This window comes from Zonotrichia leucophrys, chromosome 13, assembly GCF_028769735.1.
Source record: "Zonotrichia leucophrys gambelii isolate GWCS_2022_RI chromosome 13, RI_Zleu_2.0, whole genome shotgun sequence".
Classification (NCBI taxonomy): domain Eukaryota; kingdom Metazoa; phylum Chordata; class Aves; order Passeriformes; family Passerellidae; genus Zonotrichia; species Zonotrichia leucophrys.
Window position 1 is genome coordinate 4,824,921 of NC_088183.1, and position 23,537 is coordinate 4,848,457.

At 43.0% G+C, this 23,537-nt stretch overlaps 1 protein-coding gene across 16 annotated transcripts in view; it reads right to left on the reverse strand.

Moving 5' to 3' along the window:
- SGCD (sarcoglycan delta) overlaps positions 1-23,537 on the reverse strand; it is a 492,080-nt gene that overhangs the window by 165,507 nt on the left and 303,036 nt on the right. Inside the window, exon 1 of one of the 16 annotated variants that reach the window (XM_064724711.1) lies at positions 12,177-12,236. The exons of 13 other annotated variants lie outside the window; for them this stretch is intronic. The gene's annotated coding sequence lies outside the window, so the exon portion shown is untranslated. Of the gene's footprint in view, positions 1-12,176; positions 12,237-23,537 lie in introns of those variants that run through there. 2 more of the 16 variants (XM_064724714.1, XM_064724716.1) reach the window with 2 other exon arrangements.

Sequence of the window (23,537 nt, forward strand, 5' to 3'; positions counted from 1 at the left end):
AATTATCTTATTATTATTCAGTAGAAATACTCTTGCTGGATTGTACACAACTCACTGGTATTCACACATTCTTGTCTTTCAGTGAGGGCTCCAGATGTTTCAATAGATTTACCAAGAGTTACATGGTCACTGTCACATTCACAAGGTGATACTTGTGAGACACAAACCCATTTGTGCTGCTGTTCCCTAGAGTGAACCTCCTGTCCAAACCACACCTATGCCCTGCACAGCAAGCACTCAGGAAAATCCTCTTTTCTCTTGGGGAAAATACATTTTAGTAACTGAGTTTTCTACTACAGCACCAGCACAGTTTCTGCCTGACACCTGCCATTTCCAAAATGTGTGAAGAACATAAGCACCCAATTTCTAGGCAGTGAAAAGTGACATTCTGGGGCTTTAGAAAAGTGGTTTCCTAATCTGTCCATCTGAATTGCTGTCGAGGATCCTTTATGTTCCCTTCCAATGCAGGATTTTTCCTCTGAGCTTCTCAGGATCAGTAGAGACAGAGGTTGGCAGAGGTTTGCAGAGCAACAAGTCTGCAGGACACTGGTGTCATCACTGACCACAGCTCAGTCCAAACCTTTTAAGCAGATAAATTAAAGCACATGAGAACTTTTCTTGAACTCAAGGAAATTCTTTGTGTGCCTCTGTGTCCTGCTGAACCAGAAAAGTGCTTGGCCCTTTCACACAGCTGTAGTTTGGAGGGAAGAAATTTGTCATCAATATACGCCTATATATAATTTCTTGGTACACCAGGAAAAAAGTTACTATTCTTGTTCAGTATCTTCAAAAAAGCAATTTTGCCAGACTCCAGTGCAAATCAGTTATTCAGGCATGTGAGTGGCAGCTGGTGGGATCTCCTGTAGCAACCCTCCTGTTCCTCTCAAATACAGTGTGGAAATTTTTAATCACTGCTCCTGAAAAAGCAAACTCCTTAGTGAGCCTTAAAAGAGTTGCATGTTTATGAAATGTCAAAAAAAGTTGTCCAGAAAAACTTAACACATCTCCTGTGTATTCAGTCACATTTTTGGTGACTGCTGATGTCAGATGTGTGCTGGTGTCACATCGCTTCTGTGGCTTAACTTGCATTAAAACCTTCTGAGCCCAACAGAGCTCCCGCCCCAGCTGCAGTGCCCCAGGTGCCTGCTGTGGTTATCTCACCCTGCTCTGATAAAGTCTGAGTGCAGAAGCAGAACTCACCACCAAAACCTCAAGCCATGGTCCCCACATCCTGAGAGTCCGGAGGGAACGCGGTGACCGCAACTGCCGCGCATCCCGAAAACATTCCCGTTCTGGGAATGCCAGACATTCTGATTAATTAATTAATTAGGCTTGGCAGTTTGTTGGCCATCACACACCAGGTGCCTCCTCCCTCTCCAGGGGCTGGATGCAGCAGGGCCACCACCCCAGGCTGCTCAGCAGTGGCTCTCTGGTGGCCTCATTAGCTGAGTTCTCACAAGAGAAGCAGCCGAGCAGCGTCCCAGATTTCCAGGCACCAACTCTGACATTTATAAAGGACTCTCAGTCGTGTCAAGATCAAAACCTCAGCATTCTTTCAAATCTCACAATAACTCTCAAGCACCCTCAGCACAAGGCTTGGGAAGAAACCCCAAAAAACAGCAACGACCCACAAGTGAAAATGATAAAGCTCTTATGAAACTGGAGGAATGATGGGATTTCTCCCCCACCTCCACCTCACTCCAGGCTTCATTTAATTTCTGCAATGTACTTTGCTCTCAGAGAACACTAATCACATTACCTCCTGGTCAGGCCTCATTTGCAATCACTGCAGTCCTTCCCATCAGCTCCTCTTGCCAGCAACTTACTCAGTTGCTTGTGGCTCTTGTTGGACTCTCAACCATCTACTCCTGTGATTATATTTAAATGCCAGTGCTGTACAAGCCCACTCTGCATGTTAGAGCATCATCCTCCAGCCAAGCTTAACCAGAAATTGTCTCAGGGCTTGCAGTCTGAATTATTTGTTCTGAATTGTAAAAAGGGTCTCTTTTGTTTTATGGATTTTGCCATAAAAACTATTGATCAAAACTAGGTTTTTCGTGTGCTTACACTTAAGAATTGCTCAAAGTGGGAGTCTCTCTTGGTCACAGCAAATCTTATAAATAGTACAGAAAGATACATCAGAAGTTTTGTATTTGTATATGTCAAATTCTCAAGCTGTTCTTCATTAATAATTATCTATTAGAGACAGAATGACCCATGGGTCTCTCCCTTCTCTATAACCACACATTCCCTGCTATATGAGTTTTAAATATTGCTATATGAGTTTTAAATAATGCTTTTGCAGCCTAACATGTTATTTTACATTAAACCCTGCTCTTATAAAATCTGGGTAACTTCATGCCTAACTAACACTCTGCAGCTTATCTACTGGCAATATTTTAGAAAAAATCCCAAAGAGCTGAATACTTGAAACAGGCTGTGTTCTTTCTGTCTTGTTGTAATAGCTCTATTGATAGTTCCCACCTAGAGTAAGCATCAGAGTCCCTGAAGTACACATGAATCAAAGCAAAGTGATGAGTGTACACATGGACAAAAGGATTGATGAATTTTCTGGGTTAAAAGGTATACAGCCTTCTTACAAACAAAGTCTTTAGACAAGTAAGTATTTTCCTTGGGTTGATTCATGGCCCTTTACTTTTTTTTTTTTACTTGTTTATTCCAAACATAAACCAGCTATTAAATCCAAGCTGTTCAGAAATATACAATTGAGAACATTTCAACTATAAACAATCCTTGCAGATTTACTCTATGAAAACCATAAATGAAAAGCAGAGAGTGACTCTTCAAGACAATGAAATCACAGACAAAATAGGCAGGAAACAACTTTAAGAAGAAACAATAAACCACACATCACCATTCCAGACCTGCTTAACAGCATTCCAGGGCTTCATAAAATGAAACGAGCATCAGCCATAAGAGCAGATTTTTAATTAGCAAACTGATGTGTTCTATAGAACAGAGTCACATTACACTGTGTTCACAATCTCAGGTGTGTTTATATGACTTACAAAAATGACATCTTTCATTCAGCCTCAGCTGGGCAACTATATGCAGCAAGAAATGCAGGTTTGTGTTTACATAGCTGAATTGTGATTAATGTGCACCATATGGAAGCAGGGGCCAGCCCCAGTGAACACTTGTGTCTGCACAGGAACTCAGAATGCCTTTGTAAAACAAGCAAAGTGGAGCTTGTAGGGGATGGCAAAAAAAGGATTAAATCACAATATCCACCAATGGGTTGGCAACTTCTAAAATAGCAACACTGGCAATTAGAATAAATACAAAATCAAACATTAACCAGGCAAAATAATTCTGCAAGCAGCGCTTATGAGCGCGGTAGATAATGGGGACAGGTACTTAGGGCACGGGGATTATTTGTGGGTTTTCATTACTAGAAAGAACACAAGCCATATTTCATGGAGCAAATTGCATAACCAAACTGAAAGATTAAGCTTGTAAATTAATTGGAACCAGGAATGCACAGGAATGGATAATGAATGCCTTGTTCAGGCAGCTCCTGGCATGACACAGAGCCAGTGGGCAGATCCTCAGGAGGTGTCTGCAACCCAGCACTGCTCTGGAACCATCCCCAGGGCTGAAAATACCCTCCCTACTGCCCAAAGGCAGCTCCCACCCTCCTGTGTGCCTGGCCACAGGGCTGGTGCAGCTAACAAAGTGGAATAAAGGTATTCCCTGAAAGCAGCAATGGTATTTAAGCAATACTACCCAGATTCTTAGTAGTTGTTGGGGCTTTGCTCTATTTTTGCCTGTTTGGCCCTGACATTGGAGCAGATGCAAATTTCTGGATTCCTGCTAAGTCTCACTAATTTGAAATAAATGATGTATAAACAGGATTGAAACAGCAGAGCCACAGACCACAACCTTTGCCTCTGGTGTGTATCACAGAGAGGAGAACAACTCCAGTCTAGCAGCTAAAAAAGATTATTCTCTTTTATTTAGAGCTGTTGGACAGAAAAGAGATCATGAAGTTGCCACCTGCCAAAAATACTGAAGCTGTCCTGCCTAGCACCACAGCACAGATCTTTCCTGTAACCATTCCATACAGGACAATCACAGTTTGCAGCTGCTGGCTTCAAGACTGAATATCTCCTACTGTATAAAGTGCCTAAAGCAACAATTTTTGGTGGGTTTTATTTGTTATTTTTTTAGTAAGATAGGAAGAGTAAAAAAATAATGATAAAGAACTAAATAAATAATAACTTCACTTTTCTAGCATTTCACATGCAAAGGCTGTAAGTTTATTAATCCCAAAAGAAGAGGAAGGTTCATGGCTTGCAGTTCTGAGAAGTTTATTTTTGTAAGAATTGAGCCCCAAGGGCCCTAAGTGAATCTTGTTGAGTTGGGCCAAGTTTGACTTTTAAAACCACAGGACTTTCCACCTTCCTGTCTCTTTTACAGCACTAATCACAGGTGCAGAACTGCTGAAAGCTGGATCAAAACCGCAGGCACAGGATCGTATTTGACACACGATCACTCAGCCTTTGGAGCTCACAACCCTACTTGACCTGGGACTGAGCAGCCCCTTTTTCTGCAGAACATTCAATTCCTGCCAAACTTGGCCACTTGAAAGGGTGTTACACACAGATTGACACTGACAGTCATACAACACTTAAACTACCCCAAACATACCAAGAACAAGAAGCAACCTGTAAAAAAATATGTATAAACAGCTCAAGTTCATCTTGAAGGAATCTGCTTCCACTTGTAACTCTCTATAAAATCTTTAAAACAGACTAAATTTCTAGAAGCTGAAACAGCCTGATGGGTGATGCCTCTGCCTGATTTTCTACAGAGTAGATAAAGATTTCTTTCAAAGTACTGATACATGTGTAGGACTGGGTACCTGAGGCATGAGTGCACACCTGGGGAGCACTGATGCCCCCCTGTCCCCCTTTCCCATGACATCCCAGTACCTGTGTCAGGTTTGATCATCATTCTTCTAAAGGAATTGCAGTAACAAGAGCCTGGCTGGCACATCCTGCCCAACTTGGGCTTGAATTATTCATCCTGGTCTCAATGAGAGGGCCCCCAGAGCAGGAGCTCTGTGCAAAGGAGCCGCTGGAAGTTTCTGCTGTGAGCTACCCTTGACATGAGCCATGGAGAAATGGGTCAAAGGGGCTCTGGCAATGGAAGAGACCCAGCAGTGAACACGGGAGACATCTGAAATCCATGGGAAGTGGGGGATTACAAGAGCTCCTTGATGACAGAAATCATCAGGATCATCTGAATTGCATCAACAGAAAACTCATCCATTTTGTCGGCACTTCTATTTGAAACTAGACCGCCAATTTCTTTTGCCAATGCAAAATACTAAGAGCAAAAATATAAAGCCCTCTCTTCTCTAAACATGAATATTTGGGCAGAATTTATGGCACCCAATGCCCTGAGACCCCTGTGCAAAGAACACCTGTGGGGTGCAGAGGAGGTCTTGTATTACCCAAATGCAGAGACACAGAGGAAATAACTTGTAAAGAAGAATTTTCCCCAAGAGAATCAGGATTTTCTCATCTCTGTTCATCTCTCCACTGCAGGAAACAGAGCTGGATTTTTTCAGTAGGGCAAGGCATGGTGAATGTACTGAGTGGAGCTCAGTACAGTGGGACAGACCGTGGTGTTCTCGAGTCTTTGCAGAGGGTTTTGCTCTGCAGAGCAGATTTGGGCACAACCCTGAGCCCATCTCCCACTTGTCTCCTGCCCAAGCCCCTGGGACAGCAGGCAGGGAACAAGGCACCCCCATGGCTCAGTGCCCCAGCTGCTCCCTGGTGCTGCTGCCAAGCAGATTTACCCAGTGTGGTGCTCACAGGACTGCACAGTAATGAGAGCAAAGCAGGCTCTTCGTTTCAGGGATGTTTGTATGCTAAGGAGGGTGTAAAAGCATAAATCAGGCCAACAGACCTGAAAAAGTCTGCTCTGTATTCCTTCAATTCTCCTCGCCTCATTTTCTTCCCTTGCATATTTTTACCTCCTTTACCCTGCTCTTTCTGGAGCTCATCTAATTGTCACTTGAGATGACAAATGTCCTCTGCCTCAATGCCCCTTCCTCAATAACGGATGTTTCCTTTCTGTATCACTCTGCTTGTAGAATTAATTTTCTTCATTAAATGATGTCTGCATTTATCACTTCCTAACTTTTATTTTGCAGCTTTCTACCTCTTTTTCCTTGGCAAATGTGCTTAAAAACCACTGCTTGTGCTTTTTTTTTTAATAAATCAAGGCTTAAACATCATAAATCCTCCCCTTAAAAAAGCCCCAACTTCTTGTACTGTTGTTGGCTTTTACTTTAGCCTGCTGGTTTTGCTGTTTCCCATAAAATATAAACATCCATTCAGCCAGTCTTGGAAGAAAAATGAAGAATCTGTATTGATGAAAAGGTTTGAGGCCAAAAAGATCTATTCTGATCATTAGTTTGACAGCCCATTCAACACAAAACAAACATTTGTCCCTGAGATTTCTGGCACAAGCAAATTCCATTTAAGAGCCACTTGGCTGCTTTTAGGTATGGATTTTCAGTCTGCTGATCTGAAGTTGCCCATGTTAGAACTGAAAGAAAACAGCAAATATTACATTCTTCACTGTCTTGTGACCTGTTTGTTCTTTTTTGTTTTCACTTCACCACTTCAGTCAATGAAGAAAAACACCTAATTCTCATCAAAAATTGTGATTTATTCTTTGACTTTTGTTGTCAAAACTGTAACCAAACATTTCATCCACCATTTGAGTGTAAAAGAGGCCAAAGCCAATAAGCTGCCTCCCACAGCAAGAATCAGTGAAGATGAAGTCTTCTTAACTGAATTAGGAAAAAGAATATTCTAGGACTCAACAGCATCTGCCAAAGGTTTTACCCTGCTACCTCCTATGACCTCTCTCAGCACCTGAACCCTGTTATAAATAGAACTTTCTTCTGCAGCAAGGAAACATTTACCTAGGACATGAAAATAATTGGCTTTTTCAACTGTTTTAAGTCTCTCTCACCCTTTCCTTTCCTCTTCCAATTTTCAGCCATCAATACAGCCATGTCAGAAAAGCAGCAGAAAGCAAACATTTTCCAGGGGCATTATATTTGGTGTGGGGGAAGCAAAATGCCATTTGCATTGATGGCACTTGGGATTTCTTGGGAGTCTCCCAAATAAAAGCTAGGTCAACACTACTTAACCTACAAATTCAAATTAAACAGAATACATTCAATCCTTTCCATCTACAGACCTTGCAACATCTGACATCATCCATGCCAAAGAGGAGGGGGGGGGTCTAATTAAATTAAGAGAGTAATTGTTTTAAATCTGAGGAATTAGCAATCCATGCTTTGGAAAAAGGAGACAGAGCATTTTTTAGTGTAGGGAGCCAACCCCTCAGGTTCATCCCTCTGGGTGTCACAGCACCAAATCAGAGTCCCTTGAACTGCTCAAATTCAGGCAATGGCACCATGGACAGCTCCCTCAGCCTCCCACCTCACACCAGAACAGAATTCCTGCGGCAAAGACTCAAACCTCATCATGCAACTGATCTCCCTCCACATCCCTGACACAAATATCTCTATTTGGACAACTTATTTAAACATCAATGGAGACAAAGAAGCCCTTCTAGGAGATGAGTCATCTATCCATGGGGATTTATACCTTGAAATAGAAGTATTGTGCCTAAAGGAAGGATCCATTTCCACCCCTTGATTACCCTTGAAGGGGATCTCTGGGAGCAGGTCAAACATTGAGATCCATCATTTAATGAGATACCTAAATTAATAAAATGAATCAATGTCCAAGCTGCTCACATATATTCAAAACAGCCAAATCACCCCAGAAACATGAAATAATAATTGGCTTAGTTATTCAGCCCACTTGGCTCACAGCTTTACTCTATTTCCTGAGGGAAAAAAATAACAGTAAAACATGATTCAATACATACTCCTACAGCCTCAGCATGTGGTGGGCCTCTGCTAACAGGCTAGGTCACAGTACACCCAAAATGTCACAGCAAATGATCCCATGAGGGAATTACATGGGTCACAGAAGAAGAAAGCTAAGAAAGGAATTTTATACCTGCCACTCCCTGAATAAAAACTTTAGACAGAGCAGACACTGTGCTACATACCCAGAAAAGAGAAGGAAATGAAAGGGAAAGGAGGGAAGTGGAAGCAAAGGGAGAGTGTTAGTTTTCTATAAAATACAAGATGATTAAATACTGTCAGGCTTTAATCCCTGCTGACAAGCAGAGCTGCATGAGAGATATGGGCTGATTAATTATATGGAAAAAAGGCTGTGGCACAGGCATATGAGGCAGAAAGACCAAAAAGGAGGGATTTGTAATTTAGTTATTTATTTATTGCTAAATAAAAGGCATTACCTAATGAAAGGAGAGGTGCTTGTCTGGATCTAAAACTTTCAGCCCTACTTCCAAATCCTAGTGCAGACTCCCAGCAAATACTGGGGGGGGAAAAAATGATGTCACAGCCGAATTTGCTTTTTAAAAAGGAATTGAAGGTAGGGTGTGTGTGAACCTTTGTGGTTTGTGCAGTGGGATTTATTGCCAGTGGCAGCCAAGGACAGCTCGGGAAAGGCTGGGTCAATGTGGTGCAATGGCCAAAGGGGCTGAGGCAGGAGGTGAAGGAGGAGTAGGAGAAGGCTTTGAGAAGCCAAAATGTCAAGAGAAATGTAGTTCAGCAAATATTGCCAAGGAACAAACCCTGATTGTCTTCTGCCTCCTTCACACGACTCTTCAGTGTTCAGGACTTTTACACACTGCTGTAGTTAGGAAATCTGATCACAGCATCATTTATTTTAATTTTTTCCTTTATTTTTGTGTGTAACCACCTCTCCTCCAAACACAAAGCATAGCATACTTTTGTCCTAAAAAGAAAAAAAATCAGAAACCTGTTGCTTTGTTTGCAATCCTAAGCCACATGCTCTGAAGAATTGTCCCCTGAGGGCTTTTCTCACCTCAGTTTGAGGCACCACATTGCCTGAGACCTGGTTCTCATTTCACCCAGACAAACCCTGATGAAACTCAATCTCTTGTTCCAACACCCACAATTGATCTGGTATTTGGAAAGCAGATTCTGTTGGTTTAGCGCATGCTGAATAAATGGGGATTTAGTTCTGGGCTTCCTGGAAATTAGGTCAGTGCAGGTCTGGTGGGGCACTGCTGAGGTGAGTTTTTGGCTTTTGACTTTGGAAAGATATGAGCAAACAGATGAAACAAAACAGAGGGAAAAAAATGAAGAGGAAAGCACAGTTTTGTTCAGTGATGCAATATATCATATTTGTTCAACATTCCCAGATATTTTAGCAAGAATCATAGCTCATTTAAAGTATGTTACAGCTGAAAAAATGTAGGAGGCATTATAATAGTTTGGGGAGAAAGAGAACTGAGACGGTATCTGCTACTGCCCAACTTGGATGCTCCAAGAAACTTTCCTGAATTAAAACTAAAACCTTCAAGCAATTTTGCCTGCTGAGAGAGGCACTGGAATCAGGCATCTTATCAGGAAAGGAACACATCCTAAAAAAAGAAGCTGAACAACCTCTGATACAGCAGGCAAAAGGAAAAAAAAGCCCTGTAAGGTTTTAAAATCTGAGGAGGAAGAAGCAGCTGTGCACATCCTTACTCACAAATTTCAAATGGGAACTTTTCCTGCCTGTAGACCCAGCGTGGAGGACCCAAGGATTTGAATTCAACCAAAACTCCCTCTCCTGCTGTGACAGAGGGATCTCAGAATTCCTCCCCTACATTCCAAGGGCTCTCTCTGTAAGAGATGTCCTGTTCTACTGAGGATTTTGGGTTGGCTTTTTAAACAAGATGTTTGCTTCAACATAATTTAGCCAGCAGAGTTGACCAGGGCTCCAAGATGTAAAGAGTTCAAAACAAATTGAAAATCCAAATTTTCCTGAATCACAACTTCAACTTCCCTCACTAAATCACTTAAAACTTTTCAGATATCAATTCCAACACCAGAAATAAAGAGAAGGTAAAGCAGAGAAAAAAGATAGAATAGAGGGAAGAGTGGGGAAAACAGAGACAACTTATTACAGCCCTGTAATTTCATCCCACAAAATTCCAGTCTGCATGCCCCACCAATTCAATTACTGTACAACTTTACCCTTCAGCAGAACCAGAAGCACAGAAAAACCCATTTTTAAAGGTTAGTGAGAGAGTTTTTCATTGACAGTGACCTGCTTCAATAGGGGCAGGCAGTGTAAGGCAGGAATTGCATTTGCCTCACTCCTCCAACACAGGTATTTAAACTTGTTTGGGGCTGCCAGTGAAAGAGGTCTGATAATCTACTCCCCAGAGAGAGAAAAGCCCAGGAACAAACCCACTTGATTACCAGGTTCTGTGCAAGATACTGGAACTGGTATTACAAAGCACATTTTCCTATACAGGGAGCTGACTCCTCTGGCATATTTAGGAGTATGTAAAAAATAGGATTCTTTGCCACACGGCTGGCAGATCAAAAAGGGTGAATTTTAAAGCTCCCAGCACTTGGAAACACCACTCAAGGGGTTTCACAAGCTGTTTCTCCCAACACCCCGCTGTTATTTTGGCAAATTGTGTTTACTTCAAGGCAGGTATACTGAGCTATGTTGCACAACCCCAGCGCTGAATGCCAAATCCATCACTAAACCATGTCCCCAGGTGCCACATCTACACGGCTTTTAGAGACCTCCAAGGATGGTGACTCAATCACATCCCTGGGCAGCCCATTCCAGGGCTTGACAACTCTTATGGTGAAGGAATTCTACCTAAATCCTGACCTGAATCTCACTTGGTACAAACTGAGGCCATTTCCTCTCATCCAATCACTTGATACTCAGTACAGGATGATGTTCCCCAACCTCCCCCAGTCTCCTTCCAGGCAGGTGTAGGCAGCAATAAGTTCATCCTTCAGTCTCCTTTTCTCCAGGATAAACACCCCCAGCTCTAATAAATACACCTGCACTTCCTGTTACTCATGGAAAAAGTTCTGAAAGATTGAAATGCTATGGAGGAGCTCTCCAAAGGGAGCAGCAAAAGCATCTCTGGTAAAACAGCAGCCACGAGGCTTCACTGAGCCTGGGAAGGACAGAGCCCACAGGATGCCAATGGTGCCAAGAGAAGATGGAATTATTATCAGTATTTACATAATCAGCTATGCTAAGAGAAGATACAGCAAAAGCACTGCTAATTGTATTATTCTAAACTTAAGTGTTCTCAACCCAACATAGAGATCACCAGGGGAATTTTCCTGTTTTGCCTTTTTTTTTTTTTTTTAATCAGCTAAATTATAGCCCTCCAAAAAAACCTTGGGCAAATGACAGCTTATTTTTCAAGAAGACTACTGTACAACTGGATGGGTGAAATATCAAGATCATTTCCATGGAATTTATTCCCATTTCCCATCCTAATTACTGATGGATTAGTTAGTGTCACTGGAATTATAATAATTTGCCTAAGTAGCAGGTTTTTAAATAATGATGGGAATTGCATTCAGAAGCTGCTCTTGCACACATTATTTATACATAGTGTGTGTCTGTTTACCTCCACACATGAGTGGCTATTTTGTCCCTGGAGATCCTCGATAACACGGTAACAAGGATCCTACAAGCACATCCACACGTTCATCTCTTCTCACTTGCAAACATTTCCCTTCACAGGGCTATCAGCACTGCCAGCTGGTGCCCTGCTGCATTTCACACTCCCTCTGCCCTGCATGGCCCATTACAGCTCATTCCAGCAGTGTCAGCTCCCTCTCCACCTTCAGAAAAACAGGGAAAAACCCTCCTTCCAGCATCAGTGCAGGTGGGCTGCTTGGCTGAAGCCCAGCTCTGATGCCCAAGCAATTTCTCATGATCCCCTGCAAGCCAGTGCTCCTCCCCAGGTGACACCACGCACTGATGCCTTGGGAAGGCTGACCCAGAAGAGAGACTAGACAGAGCTAAAGAATACAGTAAGGATTTATCAGGAGACCTCAACAGAACCACCTTGGGCAGCACAAGAGCCCAGCCAGGGCTACACCCAAGATGAACCCAAAATGGTCCCAAAATGGAAAACTGATCACAGGTCTCACACTTTTAGAAGTTCTGGTCTGTTAGCATCATCTTATATATCAAGAGTCCTATATCATTATAGTGCAAGGATTCCATATCACCAGAGTTTCATACCTCCTCAGTGTTTCTCACAGGCAGCTCCTCTAAGCACAGACTCTTCCTGATCCTTACAGCAGCCATCTGACTCCAGATGACACCAATCCACTCTTTTATAGTACTGTTCTTATTGGCTACAGGTGTGGCTTGTTAAGATCAGGCCTGCTCCTAATCTTTAGTAATTGGTTCAGCTGTAACTTGTTGGGGGATAAGATTCCATTCTACACCACCTTCATTTACCCATGCTGTATCCCCCTACACATCAGCATATTGGAGTTAATTGTCCAATTATAGCTCTAGCCCATTCAGTCCAGTCCTTCTTGTTTTTCTCTCTTCAGCCCATGTTGTTTATGCTTTTGGGGCTGAGATTTGAATCATTTGTTCTTTGTCCCCAGCTGGAGCAGGAATTGTTTTGTCTCCCTACTCTGTGCATAGAGCTCACCATGCCCTAATATGAAGCTCAGACCCACACACTAAAGCAGTGCTGAATCTGAAAAGTATAAAAGCTCAAACCTGAGGCATCAGCACCATTTCAGCCATTTGGGGATATTTCCCTCCTCCCCTCTTTGGCAGTTTCAGTCTCAGCATGGCTTCCAAAAGGCTATGAGCTTTTTTCTTTTTTAGTAATTCATTTGCACAAACAGAAACACTTTGTACTACACACAAGGAAGCCTTCTGGAATAGGCCAGGCATCACCAACTTGTCATGTCTATGCTGTTTTTAGCTGCCTGATTGCTTTTCTCCCTTCAAAAATAAACAGAAATTATCTGGAGGAGAAAAGGAGATTTGTTTTCAAACTAAACCGATTTCTCCAAATCTTTGCCATCTGCAATCTCCCACTGCACCAGGGTAGGAGAGCAATGCTCAGGCTGTGCCCAGCAGGCTCCAAAAGCTGAATGGGTACAGATCCAGGTGAGACATTGGGCTCTCTGCCCATCCCCTCATCTCCACCAGCTCTGGACCAGAGTGTGAGACCAAAATCCTGCAAGAAAACCTCCCAGCAACAGCCCCTCTAATTGACCAAATACTCGGCCTTTTGAAGCTTTTCCCACATTCAGAAGTGTTCACCTTCACAATCACTTTGGCCAGTGTAAAAATCTAAATTTTAACTCTCATAGGAGCCCAGAATAACAACTGAACCTAAAACTAAGCCATTTTCCTTCCTCACAGAGTAACAAAGAGCTCAAGTGTAACAGTCCTGCTCAGCCCAGAGTGGTTCATTGAGTTTAGAACCACTGTGTGGTTCTGTTGTGCCATGGTTGGGGCTGTCCATGGACATCCACCACCCTGGAACTGGGAGAGGTTGGATGTTAAACCCTTGAGTCTGCTTGATGGAGGAGGTCAAGGAGAGATTAACAGAAAAGCCACAAAGGGAAATCAGCCACTAAACTCCTGCCAAAAGCCACAGGGAACTGGGTGATTAATGCTTTGAAAATCCTCCTTACCAATCAGGGGCTATTCTAAGGACCAAGATAGGTTCAAAACACCCACAATTAGAGGGAAATTTATATTCAGTTATTGGGGAAGCAGGTTTGCACTTGCTGAAAGCTCAGAAAATTATCTATTTTTACTGTTATTTTTCTTGGAAAATGGGCCCATTTTGAACAGCAGCAACTCATTGTTCCAGGATGGAGCAATATGAAAGAACATCACTGCTCCCATTTCACAGGGACCACAACCGGAGGCAGCAAGGGCTCTGAGGGCACCTTTCCTGCAGTGGGAGAGAGGATTACATCCTGGGAACACAGAGCCCCTGTTCCAGCCACAGCTAATAAATAATACTCTTACACATAGAGGCAGCAGGTACAGAATCCTGGCAGGAGTCCTGCTGTGGCAATGCCCAAGTGTGACAGGAAACCTGAACAGTCATTTAACCTGGGATGGAGAAGCAACAGGTCCCCACGTCAGTGCAATATTCCAACACGTTTGGTAAAAACACCAGAGCCTGCTTGAAAGTAATTCTGCCTGTCTCTGTAAAAAAAAAAAAAAAAAAAAAAAAAAAAAACCAAAAAAAACCCACAAACCACCAAAAAAAGACATTTTGAGGTTTGTGCATGTGATGTGAGTTCATTTTTTTCAAAGGGGTGTGCCTGGGTGTGCCAGAGCGTGCAAGAGTGTGCCTGGGTGTGCCAGTGCAATTCTGTTTTACTGCTGTGACACCGGGGATGTTTCTCAGCCTCTTTGTTACAGCCACATATTTCTTGGCACAATCTTTGCTAATAAGGAACATGGGGTATCATCATTTCTTTGGAGAATATTTTATGGGGTTTTTCTGTTGTTTGAAACAGGAGCACCCTACTCCATGTGAGGCAACTGGCACTGCAATTATAAGCTACATGAGGGAGAGAAAAGGAAGTTTTGCAGACACTTCTGCCTTAGACAAACTGAAGGACAAGCATGACAGCAGGCACTGCTACAGAAGGCACTCGGATTTCTCTGCCTGATGTTCTCTGGTGTCTCCAGAGTGGCCCCTGACTACCTCACATCTGGAAAATTACTCAGTTTTCCCAAATCCCAGGTAAGGGTGAGGGAGTGCCCCTGGCAAGATGGAAAATCTGAAGCACAGAGAAGGCATGAATTTATTCCCAGAAAATATGTTCCAGAAACACATACTCAACCTCAGATTAGTTTTTCCACTATGTTATTTTTTTCTGTTGGCACACTACAACTTCCTGGTGGTTCACAAATATTTTTGAGTGTGTCCTCCATGAAACTTCAACACTCAAGGTCTGCTTGGAGCACATTCTTGTCCGGAGGCACAGTTGTAGCTTGGGCTGCTCCAACATCATGAATGCAATGGACTTTAGTAAAGCACTCCTCACCTGCGAGCTACTCCCTGAGCCTAAAAGCTCAGCTAATAATTATTAAAGTCATTAAAAGAAGAAAGTACATAACGGAATGCACTTTGATGATACCCCAGAGCAGATCAGGAGGGGAAAGGTTTGGGCATTCTGGCAGCTCCTGAGCACAGTACAGGTGAGGGCAGAGCTGCCATCCATCCACTCCCTGTGCTCCTGCTGCCAAATGCACATGGTCCTGCCCTGCTGCCTACACTTCTCCTTCTCCGTTCCATGAGAACTACTTGAACCCTTGATCACTTCTCATTGTGGTGTTGCAGAGAGAGAAACTGGAGGAACACGAGTCAGGGATCAATGGGATTGTGCCTGAGTGATGTGCTGGGGAACAGGGAGGGGAGCACCCAGCTCTGCCACTGTAACCCCCCTTCCTCCCCTTCCTCCCCAGCTGCACGAGTTCAGAATCAGCTTCAGCAAGTCAGCATGGCAGAATATAAAGCAGAGCAGTATCAGCTTAAGCAAAAGCTCTACAGCACACAGCAAAGCACCAAGGGCACACAATCCTACCAGCACACCTCACTGCTCCACTGGCCTGTGACTTCCAGATCCAGAGCCCCAACCAGCCCCAAGCGCTTCCAGCTCTCTTCCCTTCTCCCTGAAGGGCCACCAGAGCAGCACAGAATGCAAGATCCAGCCAGTGCTGTTTTACATTCAATTTGTAAACTGACTACTCAAGGCAGGGGAGAATCAGCTTTCTTTAGCAACCAAAGGTGAAGTGATGCTCCATTTCCAGGTGTGCAGCCTCCTTCTCTTAAAGCTGCCCATGCCACACAAACCTGCCCCTTCCCATGAAGGAGATGACACATTCCCACATCACAGCCTGCACTGCCTCAACACAGCACCACATTTCCTGCAGGAGAGAAGGGGAGCAAAATAAGGACCTCATGATGGGAAGTTCTTGTTCTCAGTCTTCCCTCCCAGTTCTGAGCTCAGACTTTGTGCCTGACACTGTCTGGTTTTATATGCAGGTCACTCAGTCATTCTTCTCACATGTACATCAGGTGCTGCTGGAAAATGTGGCCATTATCCATCAAGTCCTTACTTCAGTCAGCTTCCAGAGGAAGAGTAATAGATGCACTTGTGTTGTCACATCATTGTCCAAAATGTCAGGGTAAAAAGCCCTGAGCATTAACAACTCCCTAAGGAAATCAGTTCTTTAAAAAAAGTAGAATAGAGAGAAAAAAAGAAGGAGAGGGACAGAAGAAAAGCGCAGAGCTTCCCTTTTCATCAGTGATTGCTTGCACAGCAAAGTGCCCCGGCCTGCTGCATGCCAGCCAAGCACCAACACTGCCATCTGACTTCCACTAGGTTTTCATTTTGTCTGGATAAAGCAACATGTGAACATGTTGGTTTTAATTCCCAGCATCCAGGAATGGTCTTCACTTTGGACATCATACATTAAAAGAGACGTATCAGTTTGAAGGGTGAGAGTAATCTCGTCCCAGGGCACCTGCATTGAGATTCAAGCAGTGTGGAGAGGTGATGGCATCAGGCAGTGCAAATCTTCACAGACAGTAAAGGGAAAGGGGGAAAAACAGAAGAGAGAAAGATGAAATCAAAGATGACAAGAAGCAGTAGTCAAAGTTAGGAGGAAGAGGAGGTCAGGCACCCAAACTAACCAAGGTGACACGGTGATATTTTCCTGGTGTGGCCAGTCTCTGTGATCTGCTTTTAAAGGATTTGCTGAAGTTAAGTGAGAACTATGCAAACCTTCAAAGCTTTTAAAGGCAGGTAAAACACAGGCAAGAGCAAAGATATTTCTTTGCTGAAATGCAAGGAAGGAAATGAGAAGCAGAGCATACCCTGTCCAGAACAGTCTGAAGCTGAATTTTTTGTCCTGTACTCACCAATTCCTAAAAAAAACCCTGACCTGGGACTACAAACCCTGCAGAGGAGTTGCTGCCATTTCTGGAAAGCTTATGAAACTTATGGCACATATTTTTGCATTTGCAGCTGCAAGTATACAATATCAAAACCTCAAATGACAAAGATAAGGTGCAGTAAATCTAAGAGTGCTTTGCCCTGTTCTCCCTAAGTACTGCTTTTACACAACCCCTCATCACAGCACAGTCAATACAGCCAAGAAAGATGCTCATAAAAAATAGGAAATTAAGCCAAAGTTAGACAAGAGCACAGGAATCTGTCTCAGAGATAACAGCACCAGTTGTCACCTGCACCAGATACATCCCTTCCCTCTCCAGCCTCCAACAGGAGAGGCATGGCCACACTCTCAGCATTACATCCCACCTCCAGCTCTTTAATTGGGCTTGTGGATTACTAATAAGTAATTGATACACAGGAAATGAATGTGAAGCCACCACTGTGTGTGCTCCTGCATACAAATGGGGGCAGCTGAATGTGCAGCAGCAGCAAACGCTGCAGCCCTGCCATTCCTATGGCATTTCCAGTAGGAACGTGCTTAAAATACCTCAGCATAAAGTGTTTCACTTTGTACAAATGATGCTGGCATGATTGCTCAATGCCTTTTCAGTGAGGAAACTGCAGAGGGCTGAGGGGGTCAGATAAAACCCAAAGATAACAGGTTATGCAGACACTGCTCTCGATGAATATCAGGAGAAGAGAGAGACTTTAAGGGGCAACACAATAAGAAATCAAGATAAAGATTTATTTTGCAGCACACAAAGCCAAGTACACAGCTCTCCACGCATTCAGTCTTCAGGAACAATCTTCCTATTTTTTTCCCTGGGAGCCAAATAAAGTCCCCAAAATAATCTCAGTGCACAGCCTAAATTTGTACTTAATGCCAACTTTGTATCAAATTCCTCCACAGCGTAAGATGCAACGCTGTAAATAGGCTCATTTTCCTTATTTCATCAAATTGCCTTAACTTTCTCTCTGCAGCATCCTCTGGGGCTGGCAACACAGAGACGTGCAGGAAATGTAAATCACTCCCCTTTTGATATGATAACCGTGGCAGTGAATTGCATCCCAGAAATCAGCTCGGGATTATGGCTGAGAACTCGCTGAAAGCACTTGGCTGTGGCGTGGTGCCAGCAGGGGAAACTTCAGCTGGCAGGTCAGTGTGACACGGGCTCAGGGCTTGGGAAAAAGGAGCAACATGCAACACCCATCTACCTGGGGATGCACAAGCCCCAGAGCCAGCAGCCTCAGGGTCCATCTAGAATTAAAAGATGCAGACAGGTGCTAAAAACAAGTGTGTATTTATGTATGCAAATACACGGGGGAGCTCAATTAAATATGAATAAGCACCTAGGAAAGCAACAGCCAGAGGCTGTAAGATAAAATCTACCTGCCAGACAAATACAGATGTGTGTGTGTATATATATATAAACAACCACACACCAAAAAAATTTCATTTCCTGCGCTGACCTATTTGTGGTTACAGAACATTATGACAATAATTATAATCATGTATCTTTCATTTAAATAATGTTTTCAGTTTCAAAGATTCAGAAGATGTTGGAATGCAAATAAAGATAATCAGGACGTAAAAATAATTGTTTTCCTAATGCCTTATTTTTCATGTGCAAATGCCACTGATAACAGCTCCCAGCATTAACCCTGGGCCAGAACCCCACGGAATTCAGTAGTGCACAAAAACTGAAAGAAAAAGCTGTGTGAACCCTAAGGAATTTGCAGATCTAACAGCAAAGAGGCAGCAGATGGATATAGACAGAAATAATCAAGAGGTAGTAGTTAACAAGGCAGGAGTTAGCCTCAGCAAACCAAATCCCTGATTGCTGTGAGCCTTGTACAGGCACCACAACAAAGAGGAGTTTTGATCATTGATGCCCCACAACACACCAAGCTCAGCACATCCTTCATCTGCACCACTGTGCTCCATCTGTCGCCTCCACCCTGCCTGGCAATCCCTGCCTCCTCCTCCCACTGCACTCTGATTTTTGATAAAAAAGCTCCCTGGGCCAAGGACTGTCATGTGCAACCTCACTCCCCAGCTCTGAGCATAGCAGGGCTCAAACAAGGGCCGTAGAGAGAGATAAAACCATTTAGGGACAAAATTAATGATAATTTTTACTAATAACTAGTCCAACAGAGTATGAGCATGCATGCACACAAGCCTACAGGCAAAACTCATGCACACAAGCTCCATGTGAAACAACGGAGACATCTGAGCAACTTCTGATGGCTCTCACTGAGTCCACACTCCTCTTGCTCACAGTATGAACCGTGCAGGGGAGAGGAAGAGCAGCTGGCACACTGTGATTGTGTGAAACTGAGACACACCATCAGGAGATGCAGGTACTACATCAGGTGCTACACCCAACTCAGCTGGAATCTCCAGAGGCACCACACTACATACCACAGTAATCAGAACTAGCCCAATGGACCAATGGCTGGGTGGTTATGACAAACAAGTGTCACAAAAATACTTAAAATGTTCTCAAGCAGTCCTTTGTAACAGAAATAATGTCTGCAGGATACAGCATTCATGCCAGGAGGTTTTATTTCAGGATGTTTGACTCACTGACCCGCTTATTACAACACCTTTCAGACTAACTTTAAGGCAATGAAATATTTCATTTGTGTAACCAAACCTGTCTTTGATGACACAAGACCATTCCATGTGGCTTTCAAGTTCTTAAATTAAATGCTTAAAAGTCATGAGGTGGGAAAATAAAAGCTCTACCAATCCATCCCTTCCTCGTGCCCAGCCAGACCTGCATTGCAGGGAAGTGCTGCTCTTCCAGCCTCCACTTCCACAATCTACTCCAAGGGTTAAACAGCAGATATATATTTTTATTATGTTGTGTCTGTTTGTTTGTTTCTTGCACATTCTTTTTTCCCCCTTGGGCATCTCCCAGAAATCAAAAGCACCAAACAAGAAATACTGTTTATAGTCTGAATTCACAGAGTCTTCGCTCTGAACAGTTAGGTGTGCTCCACAGCCAGGAATTACTTTATGTTTTCAGTAAGACACAGTGAAATGCAGGGTAGTAAGGCAGCCCCCACATAAAGATATGTTCAACAGGGCATCAGCTTCCACTTCCATGCTTTAATGTCCAACATGACCCGTTTTCCTTTGCAATTCAAACCTCAAAAGTGGAAAAGAAATGGCATGTAAATGGACCTTGCTTGCACTTTAAATCACTGTTAGCAAATCTTAATCTCTTTAAGTCTGGCCATTTAAAATCAGGCCTCTTTAACTTGCAAAGGTAGGTCAGGTTTTATTGATCACCCCAAATGCACTCTTAAAAAAATGAGAGCAGTGAGATACACAGCTCCGTTGATGAAGGCTCACTGGAAAAAATATCTGATAATATTTACAGCCTTCAAGCTATGCTGTTGTAAATGTGATTTCCATATTTCCCAGAATGCAGATTACAGGCTTGCCAGTTCACACTGCAAAGAGAAAAGCTCTGCCACAGAGGAGGTGGATTCCTCTTTGCATTGACTGAAAGCACAACTATGAACTTATTCTAGAATACAGGAGCCCAAGCCCATTTAGTTCTCAGTTATCATTCTTCAGTGCAGTATTTTGTGCCTGGATCTCCTACTCAGAGTCCATGCTATGTCCAGAGTTTTGAACAAACAACAAAACAAACAAGAGTTTTGTTACAAAAAACTGGCGACATTTTTCCAGCTGCTATAGAAATAAGGTGGGTTATTGTTACTTATATTATGGCATCACCTAGAGGTGCTCATAATTAATCAGAGTTCGTTCTTCTACACTTCTCAGAGAAGGACCAGAGCAGAAGCAAGTTTTAATAAAGTGCAGCATTTTCCACCCACATGGACAAGCTCAGATCAGACACACTGCAAGGTCTAGATAGTTCTACTTGATAGAGTTTTTTGCTTCCCTACTCTGGCTATTTGTGAAGGATTTCACTCATGAACCACCATTCAGAGAAATGAAAAGTATTTCTCCATGCAAAACTAAACATTGTTTTCACTTTTTTTATTTTTCATGCTATGCTAAAATAAAACCACAATGGGTTTCTAATTGAAACCTGATATACCATCCTATTGCAACTATTAAATAGCCATTTTTGTGGCATGAGAGAGATTCTAAATGTATTTACAGACACAAATAAAACCACTGCAGTTAATATACAAGAACAGAGGATTTCCAGGGTTACTTCTACTGCAGACTTGTGCAACTCAGACAAGTTCCTTAATCAACCTTTCCTCCCCCACCTAATGAACACATGAGCTGAGGAAATGGATCACTGCCTAGGACATGCTCTGGAGCTACACTGTCAAATAGAAGACCTAAATAGGATAAATCCCCATCAACGACTTGAGGCAATTATCAAATGTTTATTAGCCTCCAAAGTGAAGGCTAATAAACCTGCTTATTTTAGCAGATAAAGTCAAATTACCTTGACTGAAGTTGGTAAGTGTTCCAAGATTAACAGCTCTGGCCTCATATGCTTTTGGTTATTGGTGATGAAGTGTCAGCTCAAAAAAAATCTGAAAGATACTTCCTAGTTATTTAGGCAATGTGAAAACTGGGCACTTATTTTGCAGGAAACATGGCCTGCCTGACAGGTTTTAAATGAAGAAAAGTGATATTATTACAATTATCATTAGAAGAAGATGTCCCTCATCAAAATGTGTCTGGATTTTAATTGACAAGGTCCAGGTTAATTCTGTGAAAATGCCAATGAAAGCAAAGCCTGTGGCTCAAACTAATTGTCAGCACTGAGCAACCTCCACCTCTAACCCACCACAGATTTATCACTCTCTGCAGACTGTACTCATGACAAGAAACGTTTGAATTAATCATTAACAACTAGAAATTCCTCCCAGACAGAAAGCAAGCAGAGTGCAGGGCTGCCCACCCCCTGTGCTCCTGAGCCAAGGAGAGGTGCCAACAAACCTTCCTAAGCAGAAAGACCTTTTATTTTTGTTGGTTTTCCCCCTTTTAAGAGCATTCCAAGGGGAAACTTGCAGTGATCCTCTGTGTTTTGGTGTCACCCCTGGGGGCAGCACAACAGGGCAGAGAAGGACTCACAACCTCCCTATTTCAGACATAAACTCAAGGACACTTTGCGAGGTGTTACCCTACAGTGCCAATCAAGCACCACCTTTCCTACCCAATCTAACACATAAAATGCAAAAGAATTTGTAGAAAACTTCTGGATTTATCTTTATTATATTTATATTTCCTCTTTCTCTTTATTATCTTTATATTTCCAGCATGCTGGTGCAGACCCACCAGAATATGACTGGGCAGAAGGAAAGAAGCTGACAACCTCCAATACCTGACAGAGGCACAAGGACTTCCAGGCAAATGGCACAGTCTTAACCCTCATGGTGCTTTTTCATTCAGAATGCTTTGATTTTTCAGCTTCTCCATCCACGTGGGTGATGGCATCACAGCACAGCTTGAGTGCACATCAATTTGATGGCTGCTCAAGCCCAAGTCTTTATAGAACATCTAACATAAAACTGAAGTGTTCCTTCTCACACTGCATTGAGGCTGGAAAGCAGAGCAGCACTGGGAAGAAAAGAAGAGGGGAATCTCCACAAAGGTCAGGGACCACTTCCTGAGGAGGACAAAAAGGCATCTGGCCACTCATGTCAAGGGCACCGAGCTTGTGTGGAGAGATATAAATGGAACTACCTTAACCCGACTAACAGAGAGAGAGACAAAAAATAAAAAAGGTAAAAAATATTTTCCATGTTTTTTCCTGGACAGCCAGGAGTAAAAACAGATGGTGTTTGGTGTTGTGAAGGAATAAGACAACTTTGTTTAGAGGAGGTCAGTGCTGTGGGGTCTCTGCTGGCCCCTTCCCAGTAACTGAAGGCAAAGACTGAGGGGGTGTCAGCCATAAACAGAAATCTGCTCACTTCATTGTCCCTTTTACCCCAGAGGTGAAAGGCTCCTTCCATTCACCTACAGCAACCCTGCCTTTTTGGTTTTGCTGTTATCAACATATTCACCACAAAACCGGGAGCTGGAAAGTTCCCATTAAACGATGCCAACGAGAACTCTCCATTCACAGCTAACGCTTGGCTGCACACATTCCCTCTGATTTCCAAACATTTTCAGAATGTTTTAGCTTCCCTTCATTAGACATTCACAATTATTTGCAGCACATCTAAACCTGTGCAACGGGTTTGTGCTTCCAAATACAGTCCCCTGGCTGCAAAAAATCAGCATGACGGCACTAGAAAGAAAGTAGAATTTATGTCAATCAGGAGGCAGAGCTCAGGAAGAGGATAAGGTTCACACTATCATGATTTGAGTCAGTGACTTCCCCCAGGCAGCAATTTGGCCCTTTACAAAATCTTTGGTATTTCTTGGAGATCACCCCTCAGTTAACCATTACATCAGTTAGCAACTATGACAATGAATTTTGTAATAAAAATGTACAAAGTGGAGACTTCTGGTACTGAAAACCTCAGCAGCCAAAAGGGTTTTTCTGGTCTGAAGAAACACAGTTATAGAGAAAAGTATGTCCATAACACCTCACACCTGTTACTGTGGTGGCTCTGCAAGGCTGTTTCCACCACACCCTTCAATACCCTTTGAACTAAACGAAGGCTTCATCCAGGAAAGTTACACCAAATACTC